Below are 19242 nucleotides of genomic sequence, written 5' to 3' on the forward strand. Positions count from 1 at the left end.
CCAATTAGCTGTCCGACCTATCTTAGAGTTTTAAATTGAAATCGCTTGTTTCCTGGGCTTCTTGCATCTAATGAAAATCTCTTCTTATTCTGCATCTCATCCCTGAGGCTCAAGATCTTTCGGACTTTGCGACTCTTTGTGCCACTTTCTAAGGATCTTGCCGACTAGAAACGGCCTGCAGTTTGTACCGCCCTCTCCTACCTCTCTCCCGTCCTCCCCAGAGGTGGCCACCAGCACTTTTTAGTTTCTGATTCGACAGCCACTTTTATAGCATTAGGACAGGATTACTGCCTCTTTGAAAGCAGAGTGTCCAAACCCTCAAAACTGATTGTATTGCACAAAGGCAGATAACAATGCTAAAAATACATAAAACTGCTTTGCTTCACTTAGGGAACACTATTTCATCTCAGGAACGATTTTCCTAAAGCCTCAGATTATAGAATCTGCTCTCAGCTTCCAGGTCTTTCTAGCATGAAAACTTTGAGTGACCCAGTGTACCTTGTATAATCCTGTCAGAAGCAATGGCTCCTGATAGCACCCAGAAAATCCTGCTACATAGTCCTGCTATATAAATTATTTGCAAGCGTATTTCCTGAGCAAAATGTAAGTGCAGTCTAACTCGCCTCTGAGCACCTCTAGCTGTTTGTTCCCAGGAGCAATCATTACGGATATTTGCCAGAGTCGGAAAACGGGAGAAGTCTCCCATTGGTCTCTTAGGAAAGTCCCAAGAGCACTGAGTGCTCTGATTGGCTGATGGCGAGTCCTAACTCTATAGCACCACTGCCATGTACATCGCTCAGGTCCTCTCTACTGCTGCGATTCATTTTATCGGATTGGACAAACTTAAAAATTACCCAAAGAGGAAGCTGTGCACATAAATCGCTTCTTCGGATGCCAATAAAAGGCATCGTCACGTACAAAGAATCCAGCTTTCTCCGGGACCAGCTTGCACTCTGTACTGAGATCCGCCACGGAAGAACAATATTAAAAGTCCTTAAGAAAGTACAGGAGGAAAAGATTTGTTGCATGAGCCTTCATTCTTTGGTTTCATTTCCTCGTGGCTTTACTTGGTGCCAAGCAGCTCCTGGGTATCTGTAAAGATCTGAGTTTCATGTGGATGCCCATTCATAAAGCTATAAACTGGGACCAAAGCTGAGCAGAAATGCTTTTCTGTACAGATCGTTTTTATTCTGACAAAGCAATCATTTTAATTGACAGAAAATCATTATAGAAATGTAAAAAGTGATTAACCGAAATCTTGTGCAGTGCAAAGCTTGTTATGGAAAGCAAAGTCTGAGGTCACACATCATCTATCCAGATTACCCAGCTCCTTCCCATCACAAACCGGTGGAGCTGATCAGTTTTTTGCAAATAATCAGATTCAGAGAAGATGCATGTTTTGCCTTTATCTATGCAGGGTTTTTCCAGATGTGACTGAAATATGAATGCAGCGTGCTTCCTATACTAAGAGAAAAGAGAAACAATAGCAAAAGGATCAGTCGTTTATAAAGGTTAGAAGAGGGGGCCGATCCAGTTTTCATGATCAAACATCAGAATCCAGCTGGCTCACTGCTCACTCTCCGGTTGGTGACCAGGCCCCATATCACGTTAAAAACACAAACTGAAGCAAGCCCCATGGCCTGGTTGCACCACTGTGATGGAGGACATTTGAGTTCCCTGGCTTTGCAATCAAACTCCTAGACGGAATGGGAAGTGTCCCGAGCAAGAACAAAGATCGACCCGTAGTCTTCGTTCATGTGAGCGGCAGCTATTAAGCATTCCAGGTGCAAAAGGAACATGCTTAAAAGTTACATCAAAGTGCGTTTTTTCATAAATTGCCCCCATTTTATGGAATGAACTCTCGTTGGAAATCTGTTTAAGGTCTGTTCATCAGTATTTTAGGAAATATTTGCAAACGTTCTTTTTTAAGAATATTTCCATGCAGTTGGTACGGAATGCGCAATGTATTTTATTACTGGTGTTTTATGGTTATTTTCTTGTGATATTGTAAAAACTGATGTTGTACCACCACTGCGGTATAGAAACTTTTGTAAATAAATAAGGGATGCAGCTCCTGCTCGCGCAGATAAAGAGGCGCACCGAGGGATCCCAAGGAGGTGAGAATGGAAAGAGACACGAAAACCTTTCAGGAACATATTCACAGATCTGAAACTGGAATTAAACTCTTCGGAAGAATTCTCCCCTCCTCACATTAAGAGGCAATGATAATTGTGCAGCTTGATACAGGAGATTTCCTGCTCGCCATCTGCTAAGTGCTTTTTCTAAATATATTTATATATTTTCACTCTTTTTGTGCACTTTTTAAAAGGCTTTTTCTGCAGCTAATCTGAACTGCTATTAAGCCATCCCTCCCTACTCCTCTCCCACCCACCCCAAAGGTTGTTTTTCTTATTTAACCTCCCAAAGGCAGAAAACCAAAGATCCTCAATCACATTACGTGGTCACAAGCTATTTGAATACAGAACATTTATTTTAATAAGTGACAAAGAAATTAACATAATCAGAATGACTATTATAGGATGTAATAGGTGTGGTGCTTTAATCCTATTGCAGACCTTCTGGAGGCTCAGAGCTTGCCCAATGTGTTTGAAGCTCTCTCTAACAGAAAAGAAATTGACTCAACTTAAAGCAGAAATAGCTACAATTAGGAAGGACAGTGAGGAATTGGCTACCATTAGAAGATCCTCCCCCACCATACATCATCCAGTAAGTCTTCTCCCACTCCCTTGGAGGATTCAAAAGCCATAAAATAAATGGCTCCGGTGAGCTAAGACAGCCCCCAATACCCATTCACTGCACTGGAAAATGACAACACTCCAGACATGGAAAGTGAACCGGTATCCAAAATAAAAAATGTCACCCAATGTACACCCAAACCCCCAAACATTACCTAACATCAAAACAGCTGGGGGACTCCATCATCAAAGGGACTAACTTGGGTCCCCATTTTCAAGGACACGCAATAGTTAAACGCCTTCCAGGATCCTCAGCTGGCAACAATGCAATAAGGGCTGTAAAAGCAATGTTATCACCAACCTGGGGACAAATGACCTTGCCAGACACAGCATCCGAGCACTACAAAGAGATTTCCATTTTCTGGGAAGCAACTGGGGCGCAGGGTGAAAACCGTCGCCTTTTCAGAAAGGGATAGGAAACACTAAGCCATATAGACAACTTTAATATGTTGCTCAAGATATTTTAGTTTAGTTTAGTTCTATACCCTTACATCAGACATGCCTTCACAATGGTTTACAAGTTAAAAACACAAGAAATACATTGTTTTGTTAAGATAGTAACAGCTGTGTAAAGAAGAAGGTTTTAGATATATTGGGAGCCGGGGCCATGTATGGAACAGTAAAGGCTCCATAGTAAAGATGGCCTACACCTGCCCATGGCAGGAAAAAGGATCCATGCAGGTAAGTTTTAAAATGAGCACGCATGTGCCCATGTACGTGCATATCGGCGCGTGAGTGGATATACACTGCAATTATAAATCATGCGCACACTTGCAAGCATATGTTTTAAAATACACGTCCCACCCGTAAGTATGCACCTAATCTTAAGAGATTGAGCAAGAAAACATACTTTAGGACTTTTCTGGCTTTTACGTGCGTATGTGGGTGGATTTTACGTGTGTATGTAGGTGGATTTCTGGCTTTTACGTGCGTATGTAGGTGGATTTTAACACATGTTCGTGCAATGGACAATCTAGTTTTTCCAATTAGTCCACCAGTTTGCCCAATTAATATCGAGGTCTTCAAGACCCTTCTGGTTCTTCATCCTGCACGTCCCCCAGTTGACCCAGACCCCTCACCCTAACCTGTAAACCCTAAAACTCGAGATCTACAGACTTCCTCCTCATCTGGAACAGCAGTAAAATTACGTGGATCTCCAAGGAGGTGGCTGAAAAAACTTGCTGAGGAAGGGGGATTAATAGTTCAGATGAATCTGCCTTTCTAACAGATTCACAAGATATCATTAGAACTAGAGCCACATTAATTGCTTCCTTTGTGACTGATCTGGATAAGGAATTATTTTTACGATAGTATTTTAGATATAAGATGGAGAAATTCTGTGGGCCAACAATTCAAAGTTTTCCAGATGTCTCTCGTGAGTCGCAGTGTCATAGGAAAAGTTTCCTTTTTTTAAGATCTAAGGTTCAGGCCCTGTAAATGTTACTTCAATGGCAAGAGGAAATGTGGAAAAGAGGATTTGTATTCAGGCAACAACCAACAAGGTAGCACAGTCTGGGTAAACAAATAAGCATGGGAGTGGCTTGCTTGTTGCGGCGGCTACTACCCCAAACCAATTAAGCCTGATAATTCACTTTCAATGCATATCCAGCGTAGATCTCTGCTTCAACGGCCGGGGAGAATGAAGATAAGAGGATTTACATTCAGACAACAACCAACAAGGACTGAATTGCACAGTCTGGGTAAACAAATAAGTGTAGGAGTAGCTTGCTTGGTGCGGCAGTTGCTACCCTGAACCAATTAAGCCTGTTTCTTCACTTGGAAAGCATATCCAGCGCAGCTCACTACTTCAATGGTAGGGGGGAATGAAGAAATAGGATTTACATCCAGACAACATCTAACAAGGCATTGATCTGAGCAGTATGAGTATACAAACATCGGGGTAACTTGCTCGATACGACGGTTACTACCCTCAAACATTAAACCTTTTACTTCACTTTGATGCAGCACCAGCACTGCTCTCTGCATCAATGGCGGGGGTGGAAGGAAATTATAATCAAAAAGTTACCAACAAGGGCCCTGAACTCAGCGGTCGGAGTAACAGATAAATATGAGAAAATAAGTTTGAAAGCTTGCTGGGCAGATTGGATGGGCCTATTGGTCTTCTTCTGCCGTCATTTCTATGTTTCTCTATTGGCCCCTCTCATATATAAGAGATAAATCTGAACATGTATCTGGTGCAGGTTAGGTAGTATGGCATATCTTATGTTCTTATGAATGGAAGTTACTACCCTTAAAAAAACCCAAAAACTTTCTAGGCAGACTGGGTGGATCACTTGGGGATTTTTCTCCTGACACTGACTGTGTTACTATGGGCATGCTAACTCTATTTCTGAAATGTTATGAAATCTCATGTTTAGATCTACAGTGTTAGTGGACATGGGTAGACTCAACATTAATGAATCATTGCTCAGAGACCTCTCAACAAATGAACTTTAATTAGTTTTGGTTTTTTTTTTTGGGGGGGGGAGGTTAATCTTAGCCAGTGATTCACAAATAGTCATGAATCAAAAGGTCAGGCCTGTTGATTCATAGATCATGGAGAGGAGAAAGTTGCAATTACTTCAGAATGGTTTGGCCCATCTCAAAGAATTCATCCATGGGAACCTTTTAAAAGTCCCAGCCAATAAAACTATAAACGTGTGCTCATTAGCAAGATGAATTGATGACATGCTTTTCATGTCTTATTACTTCTGTCAAAATAAATGAAGCGAAAGGTAGGTGAGAGTATCTCCGATGTTCCGCATGACAGGACACGAAGCGGGTGGATGCGCTGCATCCCTGGCACGACGTTTCTTATCTGAGTGAAGCAGCTTGATCCTCAGTGGGAGGTGGCTCAGTGTTATCACTCCATCCATTTCCTCATATCACCTGTAATGAGTAGCTTAACCCTGCTTTTCTTCATCCAGTCTGCAGCAAGTCAGCAGGGAGCCAAAACTGATGCAGAGGGCAGTGGGCACCAGCATCACTGCTACAAATCCAATTTCATACAAAGAAGCGAAAGAAGTTGCTTAAACAATTCCCGAATCTTCCACCACTGGGAAAATGGTTTTATTTTTAAACTAAGAGAAAGGCTGCAGCACGTTGCAAACACTGTGCAACCTCCAGGCGCACCTTGACATGCTGCCGAAACATATTATATCCAGAAGGCAAGTATCGAGAGCACCAACAGTAAATTTGGGAGACTTGCCCCAGCGTATGAGTGAGGTTCATTCCTGTCTAAGTAGTCACAAAGCAAATCCATTTGGAGGTAGCGATTATCCCCTGCCTATCTGCAATTTGCTTGAAAAGTAAAGTTCTTTAGAAAGTGAAGTTTCGCTGGATTAGGTGCACCCTCCCTAGCTTCCCTGCCCCCAAACACAACAAACCCACCGCACTGTAGCACATGGGTTTTGCAAACCAAGAAACCCCGCACACGCACATTTTGTAAAACCTTTAGTTGTACTGGCACGAAGAGGGATTGAGAGGCGAGCTCGTGCAACCTCTGCGCTCTTCGAGCCCGGACTTCTCCTTCGGCAGCGGCTTCACAGATTGCTCTGCTTCTTTCTAATGCTGCAGTCCGGAGGTGCTGGCGCCCAGCCTTCCCTTTTTCTGCAGTGATACAGAAATACACAAATGAATGTTGTGCGTCTGAGCAGGAAGAGGTCTTGGAAGCTGCGTAGACCCCCGTTACATGACCTCCACCTGCTTCTTCTGAACTATGAATGTGAATATTTGTATTGGCACTTATTTCTATCTATCTCCCTGCGTCATTATTCTACCTCACTGAACTGTGGAGATTTGAGCACAGTTACAAGGGTCCTTCCTCTCAGAACTGATAGTTTAAGTCTGAGCGTAAGAAATATGCAAGTATTGATACTTTATTTCCTAGGCAAATATTGGTGTATGAAGATGACATGTAGGAAAGTTTGGTACCTTCTGAGCATCCCATCAATAAATCACTGAAACCATTCAGGAAAATATATAAAGTTGTCCGCCAGAGAAACTAATGATAGTGTAGTCTGGGAAGTGGGCCTATCTCTTGGCTGATAGAGGAGAGCTGGAGAGCAGGCTGAGCCTGGAGGCCAAGGATGTGGCATCAGCTGAGCTAAGTGGATGCAGTAATCAATCACGGAGTAAACGGAGCGAAAAGGGGGGAGAGGCGGCTGTGATTCCCAGCAGAAATCTCCTGTCTCTTTTCTTCCCAAAATAATCCATCTCACCTCAGCTGCCCAGAATCCTGTGCGCAGTATTTGACTGGGGCAGTGGGGCTCGTTCAGTGCCTGCTTCTTGTCATGCAGGAGACCTGCGTTTGATTCCTGTTTTCACCTTCGCCACCGTGGGCCGGATGGGGGCTTATGGATGATGTGGGGTCAGACTCATCCCAGACATCGCAGCAGAGCCGGGGCATCTAGCAGCAGGGCTCAGGAGTGTGTGTGCCGGGCTCCAGAGGGAGCTGCAGGCTGTGGACCCTGGCTGAGGACTGTCTGGGCTACCTGGAAGGGCAACTCCCTGAAAAATAGGGGAGAAGACCCAGATAGTGACAAATCAAGGTTCATGGTGACCTCTGCTGACCTCTCTCCGTCACCAACTTTGCTTTCAGCTTTATTATTTTGATACAAGCATGAGGATTTTTAAGTGCATTTTAAGGGCTGAAAGATGAAGCCTTCCCCATGTCCCAGCCTGGATGTAACGTTGACATGAAATGCGTGCTTTAGATGTCCGGCAGTAGATCTGTCTTTTATGGACCCAGTCAGCTGAGATCAGAGATGGACAGATGATGACCTGGGACCCCAGACATTAAGGGCCATTGGTCCCTAACCACCCAATCGAGGCTAGGGGAGAGTGGGCCCCTCGGGCACTGCCCCTGAAATCCTGTTTGGATGGTAGGAGAGCTGTGGCTCCTGCTGTACCCCAGAATAAACTCTGACCTTGGCTATAGCAGCAGCTCTTTTCTTATTTATTATTACTTGTGTTGCATGCGTCTCCCTCCTGCTTGACTGATGTGATCCTTTCATATTTGTGGGCTTAGGAGAAGATACTGCTTATACTTTTACTTAATTATTAGCATTGTGTTAGTTTTCCATTTCTTTTTTTTCTATTCATCCTTCCAGCATCTTTCCCCAGGCTGTGAAATTTTAATTTTAACATTTTTTTTCCCCGCAAATGATTAACTGCTAAGAACTTGTTCTTTTCCTCCTCCCACCTCCAATTCTTTCCTTTGGAAAAGCTTTTTATTCTGCAGATCCAACTAAATCTTTCTCTCTGAGCTCAGGGAAAAAAATCCTGCGTTTCATAAAAAAACATATATATATGTAAAGCCCCTACTCCTTTTGGGCATTTAAAAGTTATATGTAAACCGGAGTGATTTGTAACTCCTACAAGAACTTCGACCTATAAAAATTAAAAATAAATTAGATATATATATATATATATATATGTATATATATATAAAATAACCCTTACAGGCCAGCAGCACAATCACCGTAATTCTGTGGTCTAGAGACCGAAGCCTAAAGCAATGCTTCAAGCTGTGAGGAGTAAGAGGAGGCAGCAGAAGGGCTGGGAAGGCAGAGGTAACCGGGCCGGAGAAGAGCTGCTGGGGCCCAGGGCTTGCACAGAATTAGTGGCAGCAGCTACACTGATCGGACTTCCCGTGGAGACGCCCCTGCAGCGGCCAACGCCTTGCCGGGCAGCCAAAAATGTGAATGCAGCTGGTGGAGAAGCAACGGGGGCATTTTCAACGCCACTTATGTGCGTGCAGCATGGGTTTATGTGCGCCCACAATTGGTTATTAAATCGCGCGTAATAGGCTGTGCTTTTATGCGCACGCGGTGTTCCGGGGGTGGCGTTGGTGATTGCAAATCCGCGTTCGATCTGAAGAACTGCGCATGAAACCGAAGGCCACAAAGTTACCGCAGGAGCGGCTGAGCCTGCGCACGGTCTGGAGGACGCGTCTCCCAGCTAAGATCCTAACCTGGGCGGGCTCCTCCCCCAGCATCGGAAAGGGAAGTCCTTGGGGCAGGAAGGGGATCCCTACAGGTTAGGAAGGCTGCAGAAGGGCGGGCGGGTCTCAGAAAGATATTAACAAAGTTAGGGGTGTGCAAACCTTTTCAAATGAAAGAATCGGATGAAGAACTTGGGTTTCAGTTAGTTTTGTTTGGAAACAAACAAAAAATATTTTTTTTTTGGGGGGTGGGGGGAAGAGGTTCTTGTTGACTGTCATTTTGGAAACAGAACAAAAGGAACCCTAAGCCCCGCCTCCCGGCTTTCCTCTCTCCTCGCAGGTATCTGCGGGGGTCGTAGCAGTCCCAGTGTGGGACGGGTGAACGTTAATCCCTTGTTTACTGCTTCAAAGAGTACAAAAACCAGGAGACACACGACGAGTTTACTGGGTAATCCATTTAAAACTAGTAAGGGAAAATATTTGTTTACTCAAAGCATAATTAAACTCTGGAATTCGTTGCCCGAGGATGTGGTGAAAGCTGTTAGTGTAGCTGCATTTAAAAGAGGTTTGGACAAGTTCCTGGAGGAAAAGTCCATAAACCATAATTAAGGCGGAGCTGCAGAAATCCACTGCTTATTCTTGGGATAAGCAGCTTGGAATCTCTCTACCCCTTGGGATCCTGCCAGGTACCTGTGACCTGGATTGGCCACTGCTGGAGACAATGATACTGGGCTTGATGGATCTTTGGTCTCACCCAGTATGGTAAATCTTACCTGGCAGAAGTAATTCCCAATCACTCCTGTCTCACCAGCTCCCAGTTATAAACCCCTGCCGTCCAGCTCTGAGGCTGCTGCCATGTGCCAGACCGGGCACGCAGTGCTTCTGCCCCCTAGGCTTCTCTGTGGGGGTCTAGGACCTGTGAACCTGACGTAGTCTTTGTGCATGCTGACTGCAGTTGGAGGATGCATTGCTGGAGGGGGTGATGGTGGCAGCAGGAGGGAAAAATCCAGAGGTAGGTGCGGTGAGGAGAGGAAGGCGACATTGGCAATAGTGCTGGCAGCGACAGTGCCTAGGAGCAGCGCTTGCTGCAATCCATCGCTGCTTTTAGAAAGGGGCATTCTTGGCAGATGTGTGTGTGGGGGGGGGGGGGGGGTATACATACTTGGCATTCTCTTCCCTCGGCCACCCCCACAGATGGTAAACAGGTGCATTTAGCAGGGAACACTTCATGCTAAATAGTTTTCAGAGAGGACCTCTCCTGATAGTTAACCCAGCACTCTTGTATTTCACATGGGCTACTTGCAAATTGCTCCCATTCGGGGCACAGGAAGGGATCGGGACAGTTTTATAATGGCTAAGGAACTCCATTTTATAACATCTGTTAACAACTACTGGCATGCTTTTGAGAATTAAAAAGTGCATAGAAGTTACTGCTCATGAAGACAGGAAAGGGAAGGCAGGAAAAAGTGCATTCAGTCTCTATAAGGAGGAAAATAAATAGCCCCTGCTTCCTGTGGCACTGAGGTGAAAAAACCCCGCTTGCCCGGTGTGACTTCTCAGCACAGCGTCACGTGTGCCACTCACAAAGTGCATGAGATTGTAACGACTGGATTAGGATTGGATTCCATTACTATTCTGCATCTCCCATCCCCCCCTGGAATTCCTCTGTCCCCGGTAAGAAATGAATTTGCTTTTTCTGTCTTGCATTGTTGCTGGTCCCCAGTAAAAAGGCTGCCGTTCCGCACATGCCCTTCTCAGAGTGGCTGACTGACAATTTTATGAAAGAGCCGTGACCCAAGGCTTTTAAATTGTAAAGAAGCAGAAAGTACAGGCTGTGACGAGGCGTTTTGCAAAGAAGATCTGAACGTAAAATTTATTGGGAATGGAAGCGGCATCTCAAATGAAATGTGACTGAATTTTAAGCAGGTCTGCAGCTTGAATGGGAAGAGTTTTATTACCTTGCTCTGTTTGGGTGGTCAAACAAACAGGGGTGGAAAGGTGTTGGGGGTTTTTTTTTTTCTTTTATTGTAACAAACCTGAATGATTTATCTTAAATGCTGCTAATAATATTTTCATCTGGCAAAATTCAGTGACATCCCCACCACCACCACCAGCTCCGTGATTGGCTAAGACAGTGGTTCCTAACCCAGTCCTAGAATCTTGCAGATCTGTCTCATGAATATTTATCATGGGCATCCTGAAAACCCAAGGAGAAAGATGGCTGCCTGTGGCCGAGAGGTTCCAGTCCTGGGCTCTGTAAGGTCACGTCAGTGCGGCTCGGAGAGCAGGAGGCTGCCAATCTGTCACCAGAGCAGGAGGTTAAGGTGTCAAAGCTGGAGCATCACCTGACTGTACCAACAGCCCCAGAAGCAAGGAGCACTGCCCAGTCCCAGTACCTTCCAGTGTTTCGTTTGCTTTATTAACTTGATATTCTGCTCATTATTCAAAACATCAGAAAAAAGCACAAATCTATATAGAGAGACCAACAGCAATAAAGCAGGCAATCTAAACAATTCAAGTGGTCATTAATACGACCTGCATGCAGATACCCAGAGAACACTAACGCTATTGCCTATCAAAATACTGGTGTCATGGTTTTACGAGTTAAAACCGGATTTAGTTGAAAATTCATTTGCAAAAAGATAAAACATCAACTTTATACTGAATTTTGTAAGTAAGTCCGTTAACTTAAATATTATTTATAAAGAGTCCATATCGCAAATGCTACGTACAAAGCCCTTCTAGAATGATCCAATATATTCTGAGCCCCAGTCTGAGCATGCAGAGGCAAATTTCTGTAAAGTGGCCAAAACATTGTCTCACCAAAAGGTTCCTTCACATCTGTATTCTGAAATCTGAAGGTCTTCCTCATTCCTCGATAAAGGACCTCTGTTTGCTAGATAGCGGCTTGAACAGGAGGAAGAGATTCAGTTACAAAGATGGACCCATTCACATGCTATTCCTTCTGAAAACGGACCTTCTCCAAGACAACTGTTTACCACTGCTGTCAGATCAGGAACCCACCAGTTCCTAAAGAAAGACCTACTTACTTCAGGGACAGGAAACCGAAACAAGATTTTATATATAAGTAAAATCAAATACAATCATAAAATGCAGCAAACAAAATAGCCTATCCATTGTCTTCCAAATATTCAGTAATTACCAAATAATAAGATACCCCTAATCTTAGCGGTCCATATTCAGTGGCTGGCCGGATTGCAAACTTAAATTATCCGGCTATCTTTGGAGGGATATTCCATGGTGCACCTGCACTAGGACAGCTCTTTGGCATGACAGACTAACTTTCAGGTAGCCAGCTACATTCAATGGTGCGGCTGCACCGCTGAATATCCCTCCAAAGTTAGCCGGGCAAGTTTCATGTGCAAGAATGGACTTTTGAAAATTGCTGGAAGAGTTGTTATGGCTAGAAGTGCACATGGAAGCAATTTTGCTCCTGATTTTTAGATACACTAGAAAGAGGTGTTCTGGATGTGCATTCATGATGCCAGAATCCCTACGAGTTCAAGGAAAGGGCTTAAGACCTGGCTCTGTCCAGTGGCGTTTATGAGCCGAGCTGCCTGTATAAGTAGCAATGTAAATGTATAAGAATGTGAAATTGTACTGTTGACTGTACTGCATGTGCATTCCGTGTACGCTTTTAAAATGTAAACTGTTGTGCTCTTTCTTGGCAGGCTGCTATATAAAAACCTGTATATAAAATAAATCTATGTACATGCACATATGTACACCTGCACGCATGTTGCGCTGGGTTCTGCACACACCCCTTCATTTTCTAGGCAGATGTGTGCATGTTAGTCCCTTTTGAAAACTGAGCTGAAGACTGCATATACGGTACTTTCTCCACACATGGGCTGTAATAAAATTGCCCTTCCTATGTGCATCTACCCAAAGTGAATGAATTCCAATTGGGCAGACTTAGATGGAACATTTTCCACTTTGTTACTATCCAGCCACAAGCCAGCAGCTTGTTTGTTTTATTACGTGATTTCACATTAATTGTTCCTGTCTGCTTCAGATGTCCTGTGACTACACTACGGTTAACACTATTCGAAATGTAATTACGTGCAGCTAACGCTGTAATTACACTGCAGAATCTAACCTGCAGCGGAATCGCAATTAACTTGCTGAACATTTTACAGACCCTTAGCATTCAATGAAAGTATTTCATTAGTGAGATAGCAGATATTTGAGGTTCTGCAACTTTGCTTTATAAAATCTGCGGTTTGTGCATCGTGAGGTTGGTCGTGCACAGGCCGTGGCTTGTGGGATGTGTTTGGCAGACACGTGAATCGAGCTACGAGCCACATAAAACGATCTCCGACAGGTGGTCAGAAAGAGAGGGTCTCAGGGTTGGTGCAATTAAGTCTGATCGCCTTGCTGTCTCCCGGAACCTGCTCCTAATCTCATTCATGCATTCAGAGTGGGACTGGGGTTAGAAGAGCAATTTATATTTGGGTAGGAGAGGGGGAAGAGCAGATGGAGGAGGAAAGGCAAAGTGAGAGAAAGATGAGAGAGGAAGAAAAGGTCACTGTAATCTCACTACCCAAACAAATGGAATACTTCAAGTAATTGTGTTAATGCCCTAATTAATTCCTGATTGTTAGATGCACTCATAAGGGATAATACTGCACTGTCTCAGATTCTCTTTTACTTGCCGGCTCATTCATTTGCAACATCCTCGTCTTATTTAGGAGCTCAGACATTTTTTAATTCCACTTACTATATAGACCTCGGCTAATGAATCATGAAAAGACGGAGCTTATGATCCTTTTTCAAAGAGTCACAAAGTCTTCTGCAAAGGAGGAATTCTCATTACCTCCAAGAGTATGCAAAAGGCCCATTTCATTAAACGTTTGCTTTCCGTTTTATATCAATAAGTACAGTGGAGAATACAATCTGCGTTGTTGGTAATGGAAAATTAGATTGCCTTGCTGAGACACAGGAAATGTTAAAATCATTATGGCAAATTTGACGTTGACATGGATCACAGTGAATAAACGTCCTGTTGCTCAGTGCTTGTAGATGGAAGGGAAGGTGAGCCCACCCACCACCACAAAGCAGTGGGATGGTCTTTTTTCTGGAGGGGCAAGAGGAGAAAGAAGAAGAAGGAATTGATTTGAGTATCATTTGTAGTTCTGGTCACCCCCCGTCTCAAAGAAGATACAGCGGAAGTAGGAAAAGAGCAGAGAAGGGCCACAGAAATGATAAAGGAGTGCAAGAAAGGTCGACGAGGTTAGGGATGATGGAGAGGAGACAGGAGCGAGGTTTAGGAGCGATGGGCAGCAGTATATTGGGGAACAGTCATTCCCTCTTTCAAATAGGGGACACACCATGAAAGTAGCTGGTAGCAGAGTAAAACAAATTTAAGAAAAGGTTTATTTGCATCAGGGCGCAGTTAAGCTGTGGAGTTGTTGCAGTAGGGTGTGCCATGCCTGTTAGAAGAGCTGGATTTAAAAAAGGTTTGGACAAGTTTCTGGAGGGCAGGTCCATGAACACTTATTGGGCGGGCAGGCGGGAGGGAGGGAGGAGGCTCTGCCTGCTGAGGAGAATTGGGCCCACTAGAACCAGTGCTGCCCTGGGAAGTTGAGCTCCTGCTTTATGGCGTGTTTTTTCGGCACTAAAACTTCCATTATATATAAGGATTATCTTTGCACCAAGAAACCCGCACTAAAACGGGCGCGTCTCTCCTTCTTACACGCTCTCTGTCGCTCTTACCATCGGCATTGCTTTTACCATCGGCATTGCTTTTACCATCGGCATTGCTTTTACCATCGGCATTGCTTTTACCATCGGCATTGCTTTTACCATCGGCATTGCTGGAACGTCACAGCAAGAGGCAGGGCTTCAGATGGATTGGCGATCAGATTGATCTAAGGCTGTGCAGATCATAACTGCAAGATTAGTGCGGTTCTTGATCTAATCTTAGTATCCCACAGAAATTCTGCAAACAGGGTAATCAGAGGCAGGATAAGAATTCAATCACGTTAAGTCTCTGGGAAATTAATTATCTTGGCAAAATAGCATTGAGTAAATCATGCCGTTATGAACCAGGACGGCTCTTACTGTGGAGTTTCCTTATGGCAGGATTACCTCGTAATGCAGTCAGAGAAATAGTTTTAAAAATAAGACCCATTTAGCCAAACGTAACTGCTGATGATCTCTCTGCTTTACAATGGGCTTCCCTGCATTCTCTTACTGTTTTTACTTCCACCATCTCCTCTCCGAGGCTGCTTCATATATCCACCACTCTTTCTGTGAAGAAATGTTTCAGTGCATCACAGGATCTGGTGCAAGATATAAAAAGGTGCTGGATCCGCTAGGCAGCGATGATCATAATGTAATTAAATTTGACATTATCACTGGAGCGCGAATGCTAAGGAAAACTACTGCAGGAACATGTAACCATAAAAAGAGAGACTGTGATAGAAAGAAGTAATGCACTAGAAAAAAAACCCTAAAAGGAGCAAGGTTCCAAACTTGCAGGAGGCACGGACAATGTTTACAGTTACCGTCCTTGAGGACCAGACAAAATGTATTCTGTGCATTAGAAAAGAGTGAAAGAAAACCAAACAACTGCCATCGTGATTGAATAATAAGGTAAAAGAGGCAATGGAAGCCAAAAGGACATCATTCTAAAACTGAAACGCAGGCCGAAATGAGGGAACTGGGGAAGAGCATAAGCACTGGCAAATTAGATGTAATTAAGCAGGATAGAGAAGTTGAAAAGAAGCTTGCCTTAGAGGTTAGAGCAAGTAATAAAAACATTTTCAAGTACATTTGAAGCAAAGAGCTTGTGAGGACGTTATTTGGGCCACTAGATGACCAAGGGGTAAAGGAGGCAGTCAGGGAGAACAAGAAAATAGCAGAAAAGCCTTACCGAGGTCATACCCGCACTGGAAACATTTTTTGATGGTGATGATTCTGAGCGAGTAAACAAAATCACTGAAACTGGAGGATATAATAAATCAGACTGACAGACTAAAGAATAACAAATCACCAGGTCAAGATGGTATTCACCCAAGAGTTGTGAAGGAACCCAAACATGAAATTGCAGGCCTGTTTAAGGTGATTTTCACCCTATCATTTAAAACAGGCCATGGTACCAGAAGACTGGACGGTGGCCAATGTGAAACCAATTTAAAAAAAAAAAAAAGGTTCAGGGGTGATACAGGAAACTATAGACCAGTGAACCTGACGTTGGTTCTGGGCAAAATGGTAAAAGCTGTTTTTAAAAGCAAAATCACACAACATAGATAGACCTGGTTTAATGGGGGAGAGTCAACATGGTTTTTGCAAAAGGAAGTCTTGCCTTAGCAATTTCTAGATTTTTTTGAAGGTGTAAATAAATATGTGGATAATGGTGAGCCGGTTGATATAGTCCATTTGGATTGTTAGAAGGCATTTAATAATGTTCCTTATGATCAACTCCTCGGGAAACTGGAAGGTCATGGGATTGGAGGCAGTGACTTATTGTGGATTGGAAACTGGATAGAAGAGAAGAAACAGAGGGAAGGGCTAAATGTTGAATTTTACAAATGTAGAAAGGTGGAGTGCCACAGGGGTCTGACCTGGAACGGTGCTATTTAGCATATTAAAAAATGATCTGGAGACAGGAACAACCAGCGAGGTGACCAAATTTGCAGATGGCACAAAATTATTTTGAGTCATTAAAAGAGCAGCAGATTGTGAGGAAATTACGAAGGGGCTTGTGAGACTGGTGCAAAGTAATGCACGTAGGGAAAAATAATCCCAGCTACAGGTCCACGATGCTGGGCTCCACTGTAGGAGTCACCACCCAGGAAAAGGACCTCAGACACCGTGTGGACAATACCTTGAAATCTTCAGCTCAGTGTATGGCGGCAGTAAAAAAAAAAAGGCAAATAGAATGTTAGGAATTATTTGGAAAGGAACAGAGAACAGAACTGAGACCATCCTAATTCCCTTATATCGATCCATGGTGGGACCATACCTTGAGTATCCTGTGCAGTTCTGGTCGCCCCTTCTCAAGAAAAGACATAGCGGACATAGAAAAGGTACAGAGAAGGGCGAGAACAGTGATAGAGGAGATGGACAGCTCCCGAATGGAGAAAGGACAAACAGACGAGGGCTCTTTAGCTTGGAAAAGAGAAGACTGAGAGGGCATGTGGTTGAGATTTATAAAATCATGAGTGGGGTAGAAAGGTAAATAGGGGTCAGTTATTTACCCTTTCAAACACTAGGACTAGGGACCATTTTGCACATTTAAAAGAAATCCATGGAAGTATTTTTTGACTCGGCACACTATAAAGTTATGGAATCAGTTGCCAAAGAATGTGTCAAAGGACTTAACATAATGGGTTTGGAAAGAAAGTTGGAGAAGTTTCCGAAGGAAAGGTCCATAAGGAGTTATTAACCAGGCAGACCTGGGAACGCCAAGTGGGAGTGAGATGCAAGAAGTGGATCTGCCCGGTACTTGTGACCCAGATGGGATGCTGAGCTCGATGGACTTTGACCTGACCCAGCACAGCACTTCTTATGTTCTGTTACTTCCTGATTCTACCCACTTCCAGCCCCCCTTATCTGACTTCTTGTCTAGTATTTGCTTTCCATTGAAAATTGTTTGCTTCTTGAGAATTATAGTCATACCTGGGAACTCTCTGGATTTGGCCTGGAGTCTCCGGAATTCTGAACAAATTGCTAGGTCTCTGGGCCAAAACCCGAAAACTCCGGGTCCCCTGCTGCATAAGGCCAGAAGAAAAACCATCTGGAGCAGCACAGGCCCGAAGAAAGAGGAGCATCAGCACCGTACCTGGGTGGTAGCAGCATGTGCACAAACGTTCTCACAATAGCACACTCACATGTTCACTCACACACATACATGCACTTTCTCACACACACACACACATGCACACTCACTCCTCTCCCTCTTTCACACACACACACACACACATGCACACTCACTCCTCTCCCTCTTTCACACACACACACACCTCTCTGTCATACGCACACACACACACACACACATGCACACTCACTCCTCTCCCTCTTTCACACACACACACATCTCTCGCTCTGTCATACGCATACATGCACTCACACACATGCAGTCACTTCTCTCCTTCCACACACAGTCCTCATCCCAAACCTACCAATGACAGCAACCTCCTATTCCAGGGTGGACAGATCTCCTTCAAGCAACTTCCCTTGCATGGGGTCCAATATAGCTCCTCCTCTTTCCTCCTTGCCGCCTCCTTGCAGCTGCACGGGCAATGGATCTCTTCCTTTTTCAGGGGTTGGGGGGAGGGAAGATGCTCCTTGTTTTTCTGCATGTGCACACTCGCAGCCTGTCTTCATTCCGGCCTGGAGCCCATGCTCCTCCTCCTCATGCATATGGCTTTACGGGTCTCTTCCTTCTGGCGCAGGGACCACACTCCTCCTTCTGGTTGTGCAGCCCTTCAGCCCGGTGACTATTTTTCCAGGATCTGCTTCTGCAGCAGGACCTGGAGTTTTCGGATGTTGGCCCAGAGACCCGGCAATTCCTTTAGAATTCTGGAGTCTCTGGGCCAAATCCAGAGAGTTCCCAGGTATGATCAGCACCCATGCTGCAGGAGGATGAAGAGAAGTGTAGGGCCATGCAGGAGGAGCAAGACAAGCAAGAGCATGGTGCCCGCCTCCTTCCCCCCATGAGGAAAAAGAAACTGCTGAAGCAGGAAGTGCAGCAGCATCGGAAAGGATTGGATAAGTTCTTGGAGGAGAAGTCAATTACCTGCTATTAGGTTCACTTAGAGAATAGCCACTGCCATTAGCAATGGTTACATGGAATAGACTTAGTTTTTGGGTACTTGCCAGGTTCTTATGGCCTGGATTGGCCACTGTTGGAAACAGGATGCTGGGCTTGATGGACCCTTGGTCTGACCCAGTATGGCATTTTCTTATGTTCTTATGTTCTTATGGACCATGCCCAGGAAATGAAACAAAGGCAGCGCGGGCTTGATGCTGCAGAAGAGGAAGAAGTGGCACATTTGTCTCATGAGCCTGAGGAAAGAGGCGGCTCCTGTGGCTAAATGGGGATCAAGATGATAAGCGAGATTGAGTATGCATGTGTGTGTATGAGAGTGCATGTGTGTGTGGAAGAGGAAGAGAAATGAATGTGTGTGTGTGTGTGTATGAGAGTGCATATGTGTGTGTGGAAGAGGGAGAGAAGTGAATGTGTGTGTGTATGAGAGTGCATGTGTGTGTGAAAGAGGAAGAGAAGTGAATGTGTTTGTGTGTATGAGAGTGCATGTGTGTGTGGAAGAGGAATAGAAGTGAATGTGTGTGTGTATGAGAGTGCATGTGTGTGTGGAAGAGGAATAGAAGTGAATGTGTGTGTGTGTATGTGTATATGAGAGTGCATGTGTGTGTGGACGAGGAAGAGAAGTGAATGTGTGTGTGTATGAGAGTGCATGTGTGTGTGGAGGAGGAAGAGAAGTGAATGTGTGTATGAGAGTGCATGTGTGTGTGAAAGAGGAAGAGAATGAATGTGTGTGTGTGTATGAGAGT

At 44.3% G+C, this 19242-nt stretch overlaps 1 long non-coding RNA gene across 1 annotated transcript in view; it reads left to right on the forward strand.

Annotated features, from left to right (window-relative positions):
- Positions 1–9075: 9075 nt before the first annotated feature.
- Positions 9076–19242, forward strand: part of LOC115076337 — a 52563-nt gene continuing 42396 nt past the window's right edge. Inside the window, exon 1 of the long non-coding RNA XR_003852733.1 lies at positions 9076–9148. This is a non-coding gene — a long non-coding RNA (uncharacterized LOC115076337). The remainder of the gene's footprint in view (positions 9149–19242) is intronic.

Source organism: Rhinatrema bivittatum, chromosome 14 (assembly GCF_901001135.1).
Source record: "Rhinatrema bivittatum chromosome 14, aRhiBiv1.1, whole genome shotgun sequence".
Taxonomy (NCBI): Eukaryota; Metazoa; Chordata; class Amphibia; order Gymnophiona; family Rhinatrematidae; genus Rhinatrema; species Rhinatrema bivittatum.